The 19,851-nt window shown below is 49.8% G+C and overlaps 1 protein-coding gene and 1 long non-coding RNA gene across 3 annotated transcripts in view; one reads left to right on the top strand and one right to left on the bottom strand.

The window, feature by feature from the left end:
* LOC127927336 (ADAMTS-like protein 4) overlaps positions 1 to 19,851 on the bottom strand; it is a 121,408-nt gene that overhangs the window by 78,518 nt on the left and 23,039 nt on the right. The window lies entirely within an intron of this gene.
* On the top strand, positions 4,925 to 15,254 carry LOC127927340 (uncharacterized). The gene is made up of 3 exons (XR_008127022.1): positions 4,925 to 5,520; positions 14,758 to 14,843; positions 15,151 to 15,254. It is a non-coding gene; the product is annotated as an uncharacterized LOC127927340 (long non-coding RNA).

The raw sequence follows: 19,851 nt of genomic DNA, 5'->3' as shown, positions 1-19,851 counted from the left end.
TATCCCCCACACACCAACACAATACATATACAGGTCACAGTCATATCCCCCACACACCAACACAATACATATACAGGTCACAGTCATATCCCCCACACACCAACACACTACATATACAAGTCACAGTCATATCCCCACCCCACACACACCAACACACTACAGATACAAGTCACAGTCATATCCCCCACACACCAACACACTACATATACAGGTCACAGTCATATCCCCCACACACCAACACACTACAGATACAAGTCACAGTCATATCCCCACCCCACACACACCAACACACTACATATACAGGTCACAGTCATATCCCCCACACACCAACACACTACATATACAGGTCACAGTCATATCCCCCACACACCAACACACTACATATACAGGTCACAGTCATATCCCCCACACACCAACACAATACATATACAGGTCACAGTCATATCCCCCACACACCAACACACTACATATACAGGTCACAGTCATATTCCCCACCCCACACACACCAACACACTACATATACAGGTCACAGCCATATCCCCCACCCCACACACACCAACACACTACATATACAGGTCACAGCCATATCCCCACCCCACACACACCAACACACTACATATACAGGTCACAGTCATATCCCCCACACACCAACACACTACATATACAGGTCACAGCCATATCCCCCACCCCACACACACCAACACAATACATATACAGGTCACAGCCATATCCCCCACACACCAACACAATACATGTACAGGTCACAGCCATATCCCCCACCCCCCACACACACCAACACACTACATATACAGGTCACAGCCATATCCCCCACACACACCAACACAATACATATACAGGTCACAGCCATATCCCCCACACACCAACACACTACATATACAGGTCACAGTCATATCCCCCACACACCAACACAATACATATACAGGTCACAGCCATATCCCCCACACACCAACACACTGCATATACAGGTCACAGCCATATCCCCCACCCCACACACATCAACACACTACATATACAGGTCACAGTCATATCCCCCACACACCAACACACTACATATACAGGTCACAGTCATATCCCCCACACACCAACACAATACATATACAGGTCACAGCCATATCCCCCACACACCAACACACTACATATACAGGTCACAGTCATATCCCCCACACACCAACACAATACATATACAGGTCACAGCCATATCCCCCACACACCAACACACTACATATACAGGTCACAGCCATATCCCCACACACCAACACACTACATATACAGGTCACAGTCATATCCCCCACACACCAACACAATACATATACAGGTCACAGTCATATCCCCCACACACCAACACACTACATATACAGGTCACAGTCATATTCCCCACCCCACACACACCAACACACTACATATACAGGTCACAGCCATATCCCCCACCCCACACACACCAACACACTACATATACAGGTCACAGCCATATCCCCACCCCACACACACCAACACACTACATATACAGGTCACAGTCATATCCCACACACACCAACACACTACATATACAGGTCACAGCCATATCCCCCACACACACCAACACAGTACATATACAGGTCACAGCCATATCCCCACCCCACACACACCAACACACTACATATACAGGTCACAGTCATATCCCCCACCCCACACACACCAACACACTGCATATACAGGTCACAGCCATATCCCCCACACACACCAACACAATACATATACAGGTCACAGCCATATCCCCCACACACACCAACACACTACATATACAGGTCACAGCCATATCCCCCACACACACCAACACAATACATATACAGGTCACAGACATATCCCCCACACACCAACACACTACATATACAGGTCACAGCCATATCCCCCACACACCAACACACTACAGATACAGGTCACAGTCATATCCCCCACACACCAACACAATACATATACAGGTCACAGCCATATCCCCCACACACCAACACACTACATATACAGGTCACAGTCATATCCCCCACCCCACAGACATCAACACACTACAGATACAGGTCACAGCCATATCCCCCACACACACCAACACACTACATATACAGGTCACAGTCATATCCCCCACACACCAACACACTACATATACAGGTCACAGTCATATCCCCACACACCAACACACTACATATACAGGTCACAGTCATATCCCCCACACACCAACACAATACATATACAGGTCACAGTCATATCCCCCACACACCAACACACTACATATACAAGTCACAGTCATATCCCCCCACACACCTACACACTACAGATACAGGTCACAGTCATATCCCCCACACACCAACACAATACATATACAGGTCACAGTCATATCCCCCACACACCAACACAATACATATACAGGTCACAGTCATATCCCCCACACACCAACACACTACATATACAAGTCACAGTCATATCCCCACCCCACACACACCAACACACTACAGATACAAGTCACAGTCATATCCCCCACACACCAACACACTACATATACAGGTCACAGTCATATCCCCCACACACCAACACACTACAGATACAAGTCACAGTCATATCCCCACCCCACACACACCAACACACTACATATACAGGTCACAGTCATATCCCCCACACACCAACACACTACATATACAGGTCACAGTCATATCCCCCACACACCAACACACTACATATACAGGTCACAGTCATATCCCCCACACACCAACACACTACATATACAGGTCACAGTCATATCCCCCACCCCACAGACACACCAACACACTACATATACAGGTCACAGTCATATCCCCCACCCCACAGACACACCAACACACTACATATACAGGTCACAGTCATATCCCCCATACACCAACACACTACATATACAGGTCACAGTCATATCCCCCACACACCAACACACTACAGATACAGGTCACAGTCATATCCCCCACCCCACAGACACACCAACACACTACATATACAGGTCACAGTCATATCCCCCACCCCACAGACACACCAACACACTACAGATACAGGTCACAGTCATATCCCCCACACACCAACACACTACATATACAGGTCACAGTCATATCCCCCACACACCAACACACTACATATACAGGTCACAGTCATATCCCCCACACACCAACACACTACATATACAGGTCACAGTCATATCCCCCACACACCAACACACTACATATACAGGTCACAGTCATATCCCCCACACACCAACACACTACATATACAGGTCACAGTCATATCCCCCACACACCAACACACTACATATACAAGTCACAGTCATATCCCCACCCCACACACCAACACAATACATATACAGGTCACAGTCATATCCCCCACACACCAACACAATACATATACAGGTCACAGTCATATCCCCACCCCACACACACTACATATACAGGTCACAGTCATATCCCCCACACACCAACACACTACAGATACAAGTCACAGTCATATCCCCACCCCACACACACTACATATACAGGTCACAGTCATATCCCCCACACACCAACACACTACATATACAAGTCACAGTCATATCCCCACCCCACACACACCAACACACTACAGATACAAGTCACAGTCATATCCCCACCCCACACACACCAACACACTACATATACAAGTCACAGTCATATCCCCACCCCACACACCAACACACTACAGATACAAGTCACAGTCATATCCCCCACACACCAACACACTACATATATAGGTCACAGTCATATCCCCCACACACCAACACACTACATATACAGGTCACAGTCATATCCCCCACACACCAACACACTACAGATACAAGTCACAGTCATATCCCCACCCCACACACACCAACACACTACATATACAGGTCACAGTCATATCCCCCACACACCAACACACTACATATACAGGTCACAGTCATATCCCCCACACACCAACACACTACATATACAGGTCACAGTCATATCCCCCACCCCACAGACACACCAACACACTACATATACAGGTCACAGTCATATCCCCCACCCCACAGACACACCAACACACTACATATACAGGTCACAGTCATATCCCCCATACACCAACACACTACATATACAGGTCACAGTCATATCCCCCACCCCACAGACACACCAACACACTACAGATACAGGTCACAGTCATATCCCCCACACACCAACACACTACATATACAGGTCACAGTCATATCCCCCCCCCCCCACACCAACACACTACAGATACAGGTCACAGTCATATCCCCCACACACCAACACAATACATATACAGGTCACAGTCATATCCCCCACACACCAACACACTACATATACAGGTCACAGTCATATCCCCCCACACCAACACACTACAGATACAGGTCACAGTCATATCCCCCCACACACACACTACAGATACAGGTCACAGTCATACCCCCCACACACACACACTACAGATACAGGTCACAGTCATATCCCCCACACACACACACACACACTACATATACAGGTCACAGCCATATCCCCCACACACCAACACACTACATATACAGGTCACAGTCATATCCCCCACACACCAACACAATACATATACAGGTCACAGCCATATCCCCCACACACCAAACACACCAACACACTACATATACAGGTCACAGCCATATCCCCCACCCCACACACACCAACACAATACATATACAGGTCACAGCCATATCCCCCACACACCAACACACTACATATACAGGTCACAGCCATATCCCCCACCCCACACACACCAACACACTACATATACAGGTCACAGCCATATCCCCCACACCCCACACACACCAACACACTACAGATACAGGTCACAGCCATATCCCCCACACCCCACACACCAACACACTACAGATACAGGTCACAGCCATATCCCCCACACCCCACACACACCAACACACTACATATACAGGTCACAGCCATATCCCCCACCCCACACACACCAACACAATACATATACAGGTCACAGCCATATCCCCCACACACCAACACACTACATATACAGGTCACAGCCATATCCCCCACACACCAACACACTACATATACAGGTCACAGCCATATCCCCCACACCCCACACACACCAACACAATACATATACAGGTCACAGCCATATCCCACACACACCAACACAATACATATACAGGTCACAGCCATATCTCCCACCCCACACACACCAACACACTGCATATACAGGTCACAGTCATATCCCCCACACACCAACACACTACAGATACAGGTCACAGCCATATCCCCCACACACCAACACACTGCATATCCAGGTCACAGTCATATCCCCCACACACCAACACACTACATATACAGGTCACAGCCATATCCCCCACACACCAACACACTACATATACAGGTCACAGCCATATCCCCCACACACCAACACACTACATATACAGGTCACAGCCATATCTCCCACCCCACACACACCAACACACTGCATATACAGGTCACAGTCATATCCCCCACACACCAACACACTACATATACAGGTCACAGTCATATCCCCCACACACCAACACACTACATATACAGGTCACAGTCATATCCCCCACCCCACAGACACACCAACACACTACAGATACAGGTCACAGTCATATCCCCCACACACCAACACACTACATATACAGGTCACAGTCATATCCCCCACACACCCAACACACTACATATACAGGTCACAGTCATATCCCCCCACACCAACACACTACAGATACAGGTCACAGTCATATCCCCCCCCACACACACTACAGATACAGGTCACAGTCATACCCCCCACACACACACACTACAGATACAGGTCACAGTCATATCCCCCACACACACACACACACACTACATATACAGGTCACAGCCATATCCCCCACACACCAACACACTACATATACAGGTCACAGTCATATCCCCCACACACCAACACAATACATATACAGGTCACAGCCATATCCCCCACACACCAAACACACCAACACACTACATATACAGGTCACAGCCATATCCCCCACACACCAACACAATACATATACAGGTCACAGCCATATCCCCCACACACCAACACACTACATATACAGGTCACAGCCATATCCCCCACCCCACACACACCAACACACTACATATACAGGTCACAGCCATATCCCCCACACCCCACACACACCAACACACTACAGATACAGGTCACAGCCATATCCCCCACACCCCACACACCAACACACTACAGATACAGGTCACAGCCATATCCCCCACACCCCACACACACCAACACACTACATATACAGGTCACAGCCATATCCCCCACCCCACACACACCAACACAATACATATACAGGTCACAGCCATATCCCCCACACACCAACACACTACATATACAGGTCACAGCCATATCCCCCACCCCACACACACCAACACAATACATATACAGGTCACAGCCATATCCCACACACACCAACACAATACATATACAGGTCACAGCCATATCCCCCACACACCAACACAATACATATACAGGTCACAGCCATATCCCCCACACACCAACACACTACATATACAGGTCACAGCCATATCCCCCACCCCACACACACCAACACAATACATATACAGGTCACAGCCATATCCCCCACACACCAACACACTACATATACAGGTCACAGCCATATCCCCCACACACCAACACACTACATATACAGGTCACAGCCATATCCCCCACACACCAACACACTACATATACAGGTCACAGCCATATCCCCCACACACCAACACACTACATATACAGGTCACAGCCATATCCCCCACACCCCACACACCAACACACTACAGATACAGGTCACAGCCATATCCCCCACACCCCACACACCAACACACTACATATACAGGTCACAGCCATATCCCCCACCCCACACACACCAACACAATACATATACAGGTCACAGCCATATCCCCCACACACCAACACACTACATATACAGGTCACAGCCATATCCCCCACCCCACACACACAACACAATACATATACAGGTCACAGCCATATCCCCCACACACCAACACACTACATATACAGGTCACAGCCATATCCCCCACCCCACACACCAACACAATACATATACAGGTCACAGCCATATCCCCCACACCCCACACACACCAACACAATACATATACAGGTCACAGCCATATCCCCCACCCCACACATACCAACACACTACATATACAGGTCACAGCCATATCCCCCACACCACACACACACCAACACACTACATATACAGGTCACAGCCATATCCCCCACCCCACACACACCAACACAATACATATACAGGTCACAGTCATATCCCCCACACACCAACACACTACATATACAGGTCACAGCCATATCCCCCACACACCAACACACTACATATACAGGTCACAGCCATATCCCCCACCCCACACACACCAACACACTACATATACAGGTCACAGCCATATCCCCCACACACACACCAACACACTACATATACAGGTCACAGCCATATCCCCCACCCCACACACACCAACACAATACATATACAGGTCACAGCCATATCCCCCACACCCCACACACACCAACACACTACAGATACAGGTCACAGCCATATCCCCCACCCCACACACCAACACAATACATATACAGGTCACAGCCATATCCCCCACACCCCACACACACGAACACACTACATATACAGGTCACAGTCATATCCCACACACACCAACACACTACATATACAGGTCACAGTCATATCCCCCACACACCAACACACTACATATACAGGTCACAGTCATATCCCCCACCCCACAGACACACCAACACAATACATATACAGGTCACAGCCATATCCCCCACACCCCACACACACCAACACACTACATATACAGGTCACAGCCATATCCCCCACACACCAACACACTACATATACAGGTCACAGTCATATCCCACACACACCAACACACTACATATACAGGTCACAGTCATATCCCCCACACACACACACACTACATATACAGGTCACAGCCATATCCCCCACATACCAACACACTACATATACAGGTCACAGCCATATCCCCCACCCCACACACACACCAACACACTACATATACAGGTCACAGTCATATCCCCCACACACCAACACACTACATATACAGGTCACAGTCATATCCCCCCCACACACACACACTACATATACAGGTCACAGCCATATCCCCCACACACACACACACACACTACATATACAGGTCACAGTCATATCCCCCACACACCAACACACTACATATACAGGTCACAGCCATATCCCCCACACACCAACACACTACATATACAGGTCAAAGTCATATCCCCCACACACACCAACACACTACATATACAGGTCACAGTCATATCCCCCACCCCCCACACACACACACTACATATACAGGTCACAGCCATATCCCCCACACATACCAACACACTACATATACAGGTCACAGTCATATCCCCCACCCCACAGACACACTACAGATACAGGTCACAGTCATATCCCCCACACACCAACACACTACATATACAGGTCACAGTCATATCCCCCACCCCACAGACATCAACACACTACAGATACAGGTCACAGCCATATCCCCCACACACACCAACACACTACATATACAGGTCACAGTCATATCCCCCACCCCACACACACACACACTACAGATACAGGTCACAGCCATATCCCCCACCCCACAGACACACTACAGATACAGGTCACAGTCATATCCCCCACACACCAACACACTACATATACAGGTCACAGTCATATCCCCCACCCCACAGACATCAACACACTACAGATACAGGTCACAGCCATATCCCACACACACACCAACACACTACATATACAGGTCACAGCCATATCCCCCACACACACCAACACACTACATATACAGGTCACAGCCATATCCCCCACACACACCAACACACTACATATACAGGTCACAGTCATATCCCCCACCCCACAGACATCAACACACTACAGATACAGGTCACAGCCATATCCCCCACCCCACACACATCAACACACTACATATACAGGTCACAGCCATATCTCCCACCCCCACACACACCAACACACTACATATACAGGTCACAGCCATATCCCCCACACACCAACACACTACAGATACAGGTCACAGCCATATCCCCCACACACCAACACAATACATATACAGGTCACAGCCATATCCCCCACCCCACACACATCAACACACTACATATACAGGTCACAGCCATATCTCCCACCCCCACACACACCAACACAATACATATACAGGTCACAGCCATATCCCCCACACACCAACACAATACATATACAGGTCACAGCCATATCCCCCACCCCACGCACCAACACACTGCATATACAGGTCACAGCCATATCCCCCCACACACACCAACACAATACATATACAGGTCACAGCCATATCCCCCACACCCCACACACCAACACACTACATATACAGGTCACAGCCATATCCCCCACCCCCCCCACACACCAACACACTGCATATACAGGTCACAGCCATATCCCCCACCCCACACACCAACACAATACATATACAGGTCACAGCCATATCCCCCAATCCACACACACACCAACACACTGCATATACAAGTCACAGCCATATCCCCCACACACACCAACACAATACATATACAAGTCACAGCCATATCCCCCACACACACCAACACAATACATATACAGGTCACAGCCATATCCCCCACACACCAACACAATACATATACAGGTCACAGCCATATCCCCCACACACCAACACACTACATATACAGGTCACAGCCATATCCCCCACCCCACACACACCAACACAATACATATACAGGTCACAGCCATATCCCCCACACACCAACACAATACATGTACAGGTCACAGCCATATCCCCCACCCCCCACACACCAACACACTACATATACAGGTCACAGCCATATCCCCCACACACACCAACACAATACATATACAGGTCACAGCCATATCCCCCACACACCAACACACTACATATACAGGTCACAGTCATATCCCCCACACACCAACACAATACATATACAGGTCACAGCCATATCCCCCACACACCAACACACTGCATATACAGGTCACAGCCATATCCCCCACCCCACACACATCAACACACTACATATACAGGTCACAGTCATATCCCCCACACACCAACACACTACATATACAGGTCACAGTCATATCCCCCACACACCAACACAATACATATACAGGTCACAGCCATATCCCCCACACACCAACACACTACATATACAGGTCACAGTCATATCCCCCACACACCAACACAATACATATACAGGTCACAGCCATATCCCCCACACACCAACACACTACATATACAGGTCACAGCCATATCCCCCACACACCAACACACTACATATACAGGTCACAGTCATATCCCCCACACACCAACACAATACATATACAGGTCACAGTCATATCCCCCACACACCAACACACTACATATACAGGTCACAGTCATATTCCCCACCCCACACACACCAACACACTACATATACAGGTCACAGCCATATCCCCCACCCCACACACACCAACACACTACATATACAGGTCACAGCCATATCCCCACCCCACACACACCAACACACTACATATACAGGTCACAGTCATATCCCACACACACCAACACACTACATATACAGGTCACAGCCATATCCCCCACACACACCAACACAGTACATATACAGGTCACAGCCATATCCCCACCCCACACACACCAACACACTACATATACAGGTCACAGTCATATCCCCCACCCCACACACACCAACACACTGCATATACAGGTCACAGCCATATCCCCCACACACACCAACACAATACATATACAGGTCACAGCCATATCCCCCACACACACCCAACACACTACATATACAGGTCACAGCCATATCCCCCACACACACCAACACAATACATATACAGGTCACAGACATATCCCCCACACACCAACACACTACATATACAGGTCACAGCCATATCCCCCACACACCAACACACTACAGATACAGGTCACAGTCATATCCCCCACACCAACACAATACATATACAGGTCACAGCCATATCCCCCACACACCAACACACTACATATACAGGTCACAGTCATATCCCCCACCCCACAGACATCAACACACTACAGATACAGGTCACAGCCATATCCCCCACACACACCAACACACTACATATACAGGTCACAGTCATATCCCCCACACACCAACACACTACATATACAGGTCACAGCCATATCCCCCACACACCAACACACTACATATACAGGTCACAGCCATATCCCCCACACACCAACACAATACATATACAGGTCACAGTCATATCCCCCACACACCAACACACTACATATACAGGTCACAGTCATATCCCCCACCCCACACACACCAACACACTACATATACAGGTCACAGCCATATCCCCCACACACACCAACACACTACATATACAGGTCACAGCCATATCCCCACCCCACACACACCAACACACTACATATACAGGTCACAGCCATATCCCCACCCCACACACACCAACACACTACATATACAGGTCACAGCCATATCCCCACCCCACACACACCAACACACTACATATACAGGTCACAGCCATATCCCCCACACAATACATATACAGGTCACAGTCATATCCCCCACACACCAACACACTACATATACAGGTCACAGCCATATCCCCCACCCCACACACACCAACACAATACATATACAGGTCACAGTCATATCCCCCACACACCAACACACTACAGATACAGGTCACAGTCATATCCCCCACACACCAACACACTGCATATACAGGTCACAGTCATATCCCCCACACACCAACACACTACAGATACAGGTCACAGCCATATCCCCCACACACCAACACACTGCATATACAGGTCACAGCCATATCCCCCACACACCAACACACTACAGATACAGGTCACAGCCATATCCCCCACACACCAACACACTACAGATACAGGTCACAGCCATATCCCCCACCCCCCACAAACCAACACACCACAGATACAGGTCACAGTCATATCCCCCACCCCACCCCACACACACCAACACACTACATATACAGGTCACAGCCATATCCCCCACACCCCACACACCAACACACTACATATACAGGTCACAGTCATATCCCCCACACACCAACACAATACATATACAGGTCACAGCCATATCCCCCACACACCAACACACTGCATATACAGGTCACAGTCATATCCCCCACACACCAACACACTACAGATACAGGTCACAGCCATATCCCCCACACACCAACACACTGCATATACAGGTCACAGCCATATCCCCCACCCCACACACACCAACACACTGCATATACAGGTCACAGCCATATCCCCCACACACCAACACACTACAGATACAGGTCACAGCCATATCCCCCACCCCCCACAAACCAACACACCACAGATACAGGTCACAGTCATATCCCCCACCCCACCCCACACACACCAACACACTACAGATACAGGTCACAGTCATATCCCCCACCCCACCCCACACACACCAACACACTACATATACAGGTCACAGCCATATCCCCCACCCCCCACAAACCAACACACCACAGATACAGGTCACAGCCATATCCCCCACCCCACACACACCAACACACTACATATACAGGTCACAGCCATATCCCCCACCCCCACACACCAACACACCACAGATACAGGTCACAGTCATATCCCCCACCCCACCCCACACACACCAACACACCACAGATACAGGTCACAGTCATATCCCCCACACACCAACACACTACATATACAGGTCACAGTCATACCCCCACACACCAACACACCACAGATACAGGTCACAGTCATATCCCCCACCCCACCCCACACACCAACACACTACATATACAGGTCACAGCCATATCCCCCACCCCACACACACCAAGACACTACAGATACAGGTCACAGTCATATCCCCCACACACCAACACACTACATATACAGGTCACAGCCATATCCCCCACCCCACACACACCAAGACACTACAGATACAGGTCACAGTCATATCCCCCACACACCAACACACTACATATACAGGTCACAGCCATATCCCCCACCCCACACACACCAAGACACTACAGATACAGGTCACAGCCATATCCCCTACACACCAACACACTACATATACAGGTCACAGTCAAATCCCCCACACACCAACACACTACATATACAGGTCACAGTCATATCCCCCACCCCCCACACACCAACACACCACAGATACAGGTCACAGTCATATCCCCCACCCCACCCCACACACCAACACACTACATATACAGGTCACAGCCATATCCCCCACCCCCCACACACCAACACACTACAGATACAGGTCACAGTCATATCCCCCACACACCAACACACTACAGATACAGGTCACAGCCATATCCCCCACACACCAACACACTACATATACAGGTCACAGCCATATCCCCCACCCCACACACACCAACACAATACATATCCAGGTCACAGTCATATCCCCCACACACCAACACACTACATATACAGGTCACAGCCATATCCCCCACACACCAACACACTACATATACAGGTCACAGCCATATCCCCCACACACCAACACACTACATATACAGGTCACAGCCATATCTCCCACCCCACACACCAACACACTGCATATACAGGTCACAGTCATATCCCCCACACACCAACACACTACAGATACAGGTCACAGCCATATCCCCCACACACCAACACACTGCATATACAGGTCACAGCCATATCCCCCACACACCAACACACTACAGATACAGGTCACAGCCATATCCCCCACACACCAACACACTACAGATACAGGTCACAGCCATATCCCCCACCCCCCACAAACCAACACACCACAGATACAGGTCACAGTCATATCCCCCACCCCACCCCACACACACCAACACACTACATATACAGGTCACAGCCATATCCCCCACACCCCACACACCAACACACTACATATACAGGTCACAGTCATATCCCCCACACACCAACACAATACATATACAGGTCACAGCCATATCCCCCACACACCAACACACTGCATATACAGGTCACAGCCATATCCCCCACACACACCAACACAATACATATACAGGTCACAGCCATATCCCCCACACACCAACACACTACATATACAGGTCACAGCCATATCCCCCACACACCAACACACTACATATACAGGTCACAGCCATATCTCCCACCCCACACACACCAACACACTGCATATACAGGTCACAGTCATATCCCCCACACACCAACACACTACAGATACAGGTCACAGCCATATCCCCCACACACCAACACACTGCATATACAGGTCACAGCCATATCCCCCACACACCAACACACTACAGATACAGGTCACAGCCATATCCCCCACACACCAACACACTACAGATACAGGTCACAGCCATATCCCCCACCCCCCACAAACCAACACACCACAGATACAGGTCACAGTCATATCCCCCACCCCACCCCACACACACCAACACACTACATATACAGGTCACAGTCATATCCCCCACACACCAACACACTGCATATACAGGTCACAGTCATATCCCCCACACACCAACACACTACAGATACAGGTCACAGCCATATCCCCCACACACCAACACACTGCATATACAGGTCACAGCCATATCCCCCACACACCAACACACTGCATATACAGGTCACAGTCATATCCCCCACACACCAACACACTACATATACAGGTCACAGCCATATCCCCCACACACCAACACACTACATATACAGGTCACAGCCATATCCCCCACACACCAACACACTACATATACAGGTCACAGCCATATCTCCCACCCCACACACACCAACACACTGCATATACAGGTCACAGTCATATCCCCCACACACCAACACACTACAGATACAGGTCACAGCCATATCCCCACACACCAACACACTGCATATACAGGTCACAGCCATATCCCCCACACACCAACACACTACAGATACAGGTCACAGCCATATCCCCCACACACCAACACACTACAGATACAGGTCACAGCCATATCCCCCACCCCCACAAACCAACACACCACAGATACAGGTCACAGTCATATCCCCCACCCCACCCCACACACACCAACACTACATATACAGGTCACAGCCATATCCCCACACCCCACACACCAACACACTACATATACAGGTCACAGTCATATCCCCCCACACACCAACACAATACATATACAGGTCACAGCCATATCCCCCACACACCAACACACTGCATATACAGGTCACAGTCATATCCCCACACACCAACACACTACAGATACAGGTCACAGCCATATCCCCCACACACCAACACACTGCATATACAGGTCACAGCCATATCCCCCACCCCACACACACCAACACACTGCATATACAGGTCACAGCCATATCCCCCACACACCAACACACTACAGATACAGGTCACAGCCATATCCCCCCCCCCCACAAACCAACACACCACAGATACAGGTCACAGTCATATCCCCCACCCCACCCCACACACACCAACACACTACAGATACAGGTCACAGTCATATCCCCCCACCCCACCCCACACACACCAACACACTACATATACAGGTCACAGCCATATCCCCCACCCCCACAAACCAACACACCACAGATACAGGTCACAGCCATATCCCCCACCCCACACACACCAACACACTACATATACAGGTCACAGCCATATCCCCCACCCCCACACACCAACACACCACAGATACAGGTCACAGTCATATCCCCCACCCCACCCCACACACACCAACACACCACAGATACAGGTCACAGTCATATCCCCCACCCCACCCCACACACACCAACACACTACATATACAGGTCACAGACATATCCCCCCACCCCCCACACACCAACACACCACAGATACAGGTCACAGTCATATCCCCCCACCCCACCCCACACACCAACACACTACATATACAGGTCACAGCCATATCCCCCACCCCCACACACCAACACACTACAGATACAGGTCACAGTCATATCCCCCACACACCAACACACTACAGATACAGGTCACAGTCATATCCCCCACACACCAACACACTACAGATACAGGTCACAGTCAAATCCCCCACACACCAACACACTACATATACAGGTCACAGTCATATCCCCCACACACCAACACACTACATATACAGGTCACAGTCATATCCCCCACACACCAACACACTACATATACAGGTCACAGTCATATCCCCCCACACACCAACACACTACATATACAGGCCACAGTCATATCCCCCACACCCCACACACCAACACACTACATATACAGGTCACAGCCATATCCCCCACACACCAACACACTACATATATAGGTCACAGTCATATCCCCCACACACCAACACACTACATATACAGGTCACAGCCATATCTCCCACCCCACACACACCAACACACTGTATATACAGGTCACAGTCATATCCCCCACACACCAACACACTACAGATACAGGTCACAGCCATATCCCCCACACACCAACACACTGCATATACAGGTCACAGCCATATCCCCCACACACCAACACACTACATATACAGGTCACAGCCATATCTCCCACCCCCCACAAACCAACACACCACAGATACAGGTCACAGTCATATCCCCCACCCCACCCCACACACACCAACACACTACATATACAGGTCACAGCCATATCCCCCACACCCCACACACCAACACACTACATATACAGGTCACAGCCATATCCCCCACACACCAACACACTGCATATACAGGTCACAGTCATATCCCCCACACACCAACACACTACAGATACAGGTCACAGCCATATCCCCCACACACCAACACACTGCATATACAGGTCACAGTCATATCCCCCACACACCAACACACTACAGATACAGGTCACAGCCATATCCCCCACACACCAACACACTGCATATACAGGTCACAGCCATATCCCCCACTCCACACACACCAACACACTGCATATACAGGTCACAGCCATATCCCCCACACACCAACACACTACAGATACAGGTCACAGCCATATCCCCCACCCCCCACAAACCAACACACCACAGATACAGGTCACAGTCATATCCCCCACCCCACCCCACACACACCAACACACTACAGATACAGGTCACAGTCATATCCCCCACCCCACCCCACACACACCAACACACTACATATACAGGTCACAGCCATATCCCCCACCCCCCACAAACCAACACACCACAGATACAGGTCACAGTCATATCCCCCACCCCACACACACCAACACACTACATATACAGGTCACAGCCATATCCCCCACCCCCCACACACCAACACACCACAGATACAGGTCACAGTCATATCCCCCACCCCACCCCACACACACCAACACACCACAGATACAGGTCACAGTCATATCCCCCACCCCACCCCACACACACCAACACACTACATATACAGGTCACAGACATATCCCCCACCCCCCACACACCAACACACCACAGATACAGGTCACAGTCATATCCCCCACCCCACCCCACACACCAACACACTACATATACAGGTCACAGCCATATCCCCCACACCCCACACACCAACACACTACATATACAGGTCACAGTCATATCCCCCACACACCAACACAATACATATACAGGTCACAGCCATATCCCCCACACACCAACACACTGCATATACAGGTCACAGTCATATCCCCCACACACCAACACACTACAGATACAGGTCACAGCCATATCCCCACACACCAACACACTGCATATACAGGTCACAGCCATATCCCCCACCCCACACACACCAACACACTGCATATACAGGTCACAGCCATATCCCCCACACACCAACACACTACAGATACAGGTCACAGCCATATCCCCCACCCCCACAAACCAACACACCACAGATACAGGTCACAGTCATATCCCCCACCCCACCCCACACACACCAACACACTACAGATACAGGTCACAGTCATATCCCCCACCCCACCCCACACACACCAACACACTACATATACAGGTCACAGCCATATCCCCCACCCCCACAAACCAACACACCACAGATACAGGTCACAGCCATATCCCCCACCCCACACACACCAACACACTACATATACAGGTCACAGCCATATCCCCCACCCCCACACACCAACACACCACAGATACAGGTCACAGTCATATCCCCCACCCCACCCCACACACACCAACACACCACAGATACAGGTCACAGTCATATCCCCCACCCCACCCCACACACACCAACACACTACATATACAGGTCACAGACATATCCCCCACCCCCCACACACCAACACACCACAGATACAGGTCACAGTCATATCCCCCACCCCACCCCACACACCAACACACTACATATACAGGTCACAGCCATATCCCCCACCCCCCACACACCAACACACTACAGATACAGGTCACAGTCATATCCCCCACACACCAACACACTACAGATACAGGTCACAGTCATATCCCCCACACACCAACACACTACATATACAGGTCACAGTCAAATCCCCCACACACCAACACACTACATATACAGGTCACAGTCATATCCCCCACACACCAACACACTACATATACAGGTCACAGTCATATCCCCCACACACCAACACACTACATATACAGGTCACAGTCATATCCCCCACACACCAACACACTACATATACAGGCCACAGTCATATCCCCCACACCCCACACACCAACACACTACATATACAGGTCACAGCCATATCCCCCACACACCAACACACTACATATATAGGTCACAGTCATATCCCCCACACACCAACACACTACATATACAGGTCACAGCCATATCTCCCACCCCACACACACCAACACACTGTATATACAGGTCACAGTCATATCCCCCACACACCAACACACTACAGATACAGGTCACAGCCATATCCCCCACACACCAACACACTGCATATACAGGTCACAGCCATATCCCCCACACACAACACACTACATATACAGGTCACAGCCATATCTCCCACCCCCACAAACCAACACACCACAGATACAGGTCACAGTCATATCCCCCACCCCACCCCCACACACACCAACACACACACATATACAGGTCACAGCCATATCCCCACACACCAACACACTGCATATACAGGTCACAGTCATATCCCCCACACACCAACACACTACAGATACAGGTCACAGCCATATCCCCCACACACCAACACACTGCATATACAGGTCACAGTCATATCCCCCACACACCAACACACTACAGATACAGGTCACAGCCATATCCCCCACACACCAACACACTGCATATACAGGTCACAGCCATATCCCCCACTCCACACACACCAACACACTGCATATACAGGTCACAGCCATATCCCCCACACACCAACACACTACAGATACAGGTCACAGCCATATCCCCCACCCCCACAAACCAACACACCACAGATACAGGTCACAGTCATATCCCCACCCCACCCCACACACACCAACACACTACAGATACAGGTCACAGTCATATCCCCCACCCCACCCCACACACACCAACACACTACATATACAGGTCACAGACATATCCCCCACCCCCCACACACCAACACACC

The sequence above is a fragment of the Oncorhynchus keta genome, unplaced genomic scaffold (assembly GCF_023373465.1).
Source record: "Oncorhynchus keta strain PuntledgeMale-10-30-2019 unplaced genomic scaffold, Oket_V2 Un_scaffold_1315_pilon_pilon, whole genome shotgun sequence".
Taxonomy (NCBI): domain Eukaryota; kingdom Metazoa; phylum Chordata; class Actinopteri; order Salmoniformes; family Salmonidae; genus Oncorhynchus; species Oncorhynchus keta.
The sequence above is the reverse complement of the archived record's forward strand: the minus strand, read 5'-3'. Positions and strand labels throughout refer to the sequence as shown.